This window comes from Homalodisca vitripennis, chromosome 2, assembly GCF_021130785.1.
Source record: "Homalodisca vitripennis isolate AUS2020 chromosome 2, UT_GWSS_2.1, whole genome shotgun sequence".
NCBI classification, from domain to species: Eukaryota; Metazoa; Arthropoda; class Insecta; order Hemiptera; family Cicadellidae; genus Homalodisca; species Homalodisca vitripennis.
In genome coordinates this window covers 231,175,407-231,180,780 of record NC_060208.1, presented here as the reverse complement: position 1 = coordinate 231,180,780, position 5,374 = coordinate 231,175,407, and the positions used below count along the sequence as shown (strand labels likewise).

At 32.3% G+C, this 5,374-nt stretch overlaps 1 non-coding gene across 1 annotated transcript; it reads left to right on the top strand.

Annotated features, from left to right (window-relative positions):
- The first annotated feature begins 962 nt into the window (after positions 1-962).
- Positions 963-1,033, top strand: Trnas-gga. Its single transcript has one exon. It is a non-coding gene; the product is annotated as a tRNA-Ser (tRNA).
- Positions 1,034-5,374: the final 4,341 nt, after the last annotated feature.

The following is a 5,374-nucleotide window of genomic DNA, read 5'->3' as shown; positions in this document are numbered from 1 at the left end:
AGAGGGTAGAAATGTTGTGCAAGGGTTGGTTGCTCTGTGCTTGCTCTTGTCTCTGTTTTTGCTCATTATTGTGTCTTTTATTGCTGTTGCTTGATCTGTGCTCTTTTGTCATTTTGTTCTCTTTGTTTGGTGCTCATGCTTGTCATTAACACCAGACTAGTGGCATCAAGATGTATTGGTGTGTATAACGAGAGTCGTTATATCGGAAATTTCGTTTGTCAAGTACACGTGACACATAAAGCAGAGGTAGAGAAATGTTGTGCAAGGGGGTGCTCATTAAACACCATGACTAGTGCATCAAGATGTAGTGGTGTGTACGAAGTCGTATACTCGGAACTTTCGTTTGTCAAGTACACGTGACACATAAAGCAGAGGTAGAAATGTTGTACAAGGGGTGCTCATTAACACCATGACTAGTGCATCAAGATGTATTGGTATGCGAAGGTATTCATGAATACTCATTACTGACCAAGAATGCCTACAGAAATGTTGACATCCATATTAATGTATCTTCTGATAACACTGTTAAGGGCGGAAACTTATTGTAGCTAGTGCAATCATAGGCCTACAAGATGCATTGCTTGAATTAGGATTTCTATCTATATTCATAACTGACCACTAAATACTTGATAATAATATGATAATAATACATTTGGAAGACAATGGTAAATTTAGAATAGAGGAATTTTAAGCAACTACAAGCCAACAAAATGGAATTAAAGGCGATACAGTCACCATAAACAAGATCCGGGTTCGAGTCCCGGCGGAGAAAGTACTTTTTGCGATTCAATGTTTATTGAAATAAATTAAATTCGCCTATTGCCATTTATACAAATTTAATGAATGTAAATAGAAGTCATTTGACAGGTATTTGGTCTTCCGATCATATGTTAGTTTGGTTATTTAAACACATATGTGAAAGAAACGGCCAAATACAAAATTATTGAATCGTAAAAAGTGAGGGCTCTGTGGTGTAATGGTAGCACATTCACCCGGAAAGTGAGAGATCCGGGTTCGAGTCCCGGCGGAGCAAGTACTTTTTGCGATTCAATGTTTATTGAAATAAATTAAATTCGGCTATTGCCATTTATACAAGTTTAATGAATGTATGTATATATATATATATATGTATGTTATATATATATATACCTATATATGCGTTTGTTATATTAATATATATACTATATTATATATATATATATATACTGGTCTGAAAAGTCAATTTTCGTCCAAAGGGGCAACTTCTGGCCATTGCTATCTACTTCCGGTCTAAGTTATTTCGCGTGACATAATTATTTTTATCGTTTTAGGCCATCAGGAGTTTGAAAACCAAACTATATATTTTTATGTTTGTAACTTTTAAAAAACCTTTTTTCCTATTTAAGTGATGAGGAACATACAGTTTATAATTTTAATCTTTGTAATTTTATCTTATCTTTAGAACAAGTTAATGTTAGAAAACAAAAATACAGTTCTTCTACGGTTGAAACTAACAATTAAACACTTATTTGTAGTTGATTTTCATGAATAATCTCTTACTATCCTGCTGAGAGCATAAGACACGTTGTGTGCCACATTTTGTCTCTTTAGATCATCAAAAAGTTGAAAAACAAAAAGAAATTCTTCTAGGGTTCAACCAAAGACTAAACCGTTACTTGAGGTTGATATTCATGAATAATCTGTTACTTTTCAGATGAGAGTATAATGCATGTGTGCCATATTTTATCTTCCTAGAACAGCAGACAGTTGAAAAACAAACAAAAAATTTATTTCTTTGGGAGTTTCAACCCTATTTAACCCGTATGCCTTTCATAATTCATCGTTACCTGTGAGTTAAAATTTGTCTTCCATAGACATAGAATGTTTGATAGAAGCAAAAATAGTTGTTCTAAGGCTACAACTCCATTTCAACCCCTTTGCATGTTTGGTCTTCATGAAAGTACAACTTTTTTTATTGTTGAGGAACCTGTGAGTTAAATTCTATCTTTCTAAGGAGTCGAAAAGTTAATAAAACATTTAAAAATTGAAATTAATCAGGATTTCTTGTCCTGACTAAGAAAATAATAAAAAGTAGGTTTAGAACATCTTTTTTGGTCAAAAATGCCTACATATATTTACAGTAGAGATACATATTCTGAAATGTCTACTTCAGTAAATAAGTTACTACTTCTGGCTCTTGTAATATACTTTCTGAGGTATTTTTGCCACAGTAGTAAAGTTTGCCTTGCCCCGTCAGGAAAGTATATACAAACTACTTATCTGTATTTTAATTAAGTGGATGTTGAAAGTATAAACCAATGTATTTCAAATTTCATTTTGTAGGCCTTCAAAAAGTTTAAAACCCAAAAGTAGTTATCTTGAGGGTTGCCACCCTCTTTCAGCCACTATGGATTTTTTTATCTTCATAAAAAGTCTTTTGTTTTTCTACTTATGGATCGCCTGTGAGTATAGTTTCGTCTTTAAAGGACTCTAAAAGACTTTAAAGAGCAAATGTTTATTGTTAGTCTTCATGAAGGTTTTAGTTTCCTATAGAAGTCATGTTACTCGCGCGCAAGAGTGTGTGTGTGTGAGATTTTCTGGGACATTGGAAGGTTGAAAACAAGAAACAGTTTTATAGGGGTTGAAATTCCATTTAACTCTGTGGTTGTTTGATCTTCATAACAATTGCTTAATTTTTCTTCTTAGTTTATTATAAGGCACTTGTGAGTTAAATTCCGTCTTTATTGGAGAATGGGTAGAGAGAAAATAAAAATATTGTTCTTGTAGTGGTTTCAAACCACTATGAGATGTTGCTGTTCATACAAAATCCTGTTGTTAATTCTTTATAAGTTATGGGGCACCTTTGAGTTAAACTTTATCTTTATATGACATGTAGTTGAAATACCATATAGCTGTTCTGAGATTTTGAACTGGTTTAGAGTAGACTGGGTTGTAGTCCAGAGGGATTTTCGAAACAGGAATAGGCCTGTGTTTATCCCAGGGACCGTAAGAATGTCCATGTAATATTTTAGGGCAATCGTTTCAATAGTTTATGTGTGAAAGCAAAATATACAAAGACACTTTCATATTTATAATATTATTAGGATTTGAAATAAAAGAGAATAGGTAGGACATTAAATCACATTTGAGAATTTCAAGACAGTTTTTCTTTCAATAATATTGATAGGAAATCAGTACTTCTTCGTTATTAATCTAAATACTAATCTAAATCAAACCAAGCTGCTTCATTGACATATTTCAATGTTTAGGGACGATATAAAATACATTTTTACAATAACATTGAACATTTGACGAGTAGTCCTGTTTGAACTTGTTTTGAATTGCACCACCTGTAATGATTAGAGCCCCTACTAACGTGAAAAGATGCAATGAAGTGAAGATGGCAGTGAATTGTGGATGAATCCTTACAACTGTTTAATTAAGGATGTGTTGCAATGTTGTTTCTCTACTTGTATTACATGAATACATTCTTTTTCTTTTAAGAACACTTTTAAATCAAATGATAGACAGTGGTTTACATAGTTTACACAGACACACTGTAAAAAAACCAAACTTAACAATGTATTACGATAATTTGAGTTACAAACACATATTTCAAACTAGACACAATTCATATTATGCATATTCTTAAAGAACATTTGAAATCAACTAAAAGTTCCATAGTAGGCTGCGTTTGTCTATTTAATTTACGCTCTCAAAGTATAACATTTTCCAAAGTAGGACTCTAAAATATTTTAAAGGCCAGACCAAAAAATCACTCCAACCATTCAATATCGATAACATTTTAATCAGCTACAGTTACGATTAGATTTTCCTTTTGCCACACAATACATTTTTTAAGGTTTGTTGCATATTTAGTAATATATACTTCGTCATGAATAAAAACTATGTAGTTTCATCAATTCCATTGCATGTTGTAGGAATGTACTAAAATATTACAGGATTTGAATTCGCTAACAATTAACAAAGTTTGTTTACATTTTTTGATAATACTATTTTCCCGTTGTCAACATGTTACTCGTAAGGCCAATATAAACAAGCTAAGGCCAATATAAATTAGCTAATTAACTAACCATTACCTATTTAGAGACGAAAATTTTTAACCAATTCATTACTTACATGGGACCTTTTTAATAAATGCCTTATCATTACCTAATAGAGTATATCCCTAGAAATGTTCAGCATTGTTGATACACATGTTTCACGATAGACATACAATGATCGTTAAAGAATTCAGCTCATTTTTTGTCTGAAACTAAAGTATTCGTGTTCTCTCATCTGAGTTACAGTAGTTGCACAGTAAAATTCTTTATTTGAGTAAATGTGTATAGAAATTTCCACCAAGATTGTCTGTTATCCCAAACATTAAGGTCTAAGGTGAATAGACAGCTGCTGGCAACCAGAGGGCAATCCAAGTAGTCTCTAGGGATGACCTTCAATCAGTCAGTAATCAGCAATCAAATCAGAGAGGTGACAGTGACACACATGCACGCACGCGCGTACACACACACACACACACACACACACACACACACACACTCTATATACATGAGTGAGTGAGAGAGTGCATGAGTGTATGTATGTGTATACGCGTAATAGTTTATGTACATATTGCAAATTTTTGGAACTTGATCTTCTTGTGACAAACAATAATTTAATACAAACATTGATCAGAAATGCTCAGTGCACAGTTTCCAGGTCTGTTAAATATTAATTAAAAGAGCCTGTCAAATTTAAACAACTGTCCTGTGTAAAATTTGTCCCATGCCTCCTATTTTTAATTTAATTAAGATTATAGAGTGCTAATTAACTAAGGCTTAACTTTAAATCTTAAGGAGGTTTTTAATTTCAGCAATTAGGTCAGAATTCTTGCGAACTCCCTTGCAAGAACTACACTACATGAAAGTTCGCTGAACTGTGCTTTTGAGCTAATGTACCAATTGCAGCTAAATTGTTTAAAAAAATACTTATTAGTTTTCAAAAAGCAAAGTAACTCGTAAATATTGTCATTTGTAATGTACTTTAAACTGTAAATTTCTATAAAATATTTAGTATTAGATATAAAAGACAAAGGTACTACTTACTTTTACCATAAGTCTACTAATGTGTAATATCTACCTATGTACTTCGTTGTATTTTGACTGAAATAGGCTTCTCAGAGCTATCTATGTATACATATATTTTCTTGATTGAGAAAAAGGAAAAATTTTAGTAAGACCGGATTAAAGTACAATAACCATAAATTTACACTTATTAAGATATTTTCTTTATTCACAAGAAGGCAAACAACGTTAGCGTTGGACATATAATTCACACGAACCAGAAGTGTTCATACAGCTGTAAAACCAACAATAACATATTCGACACAAGCAAA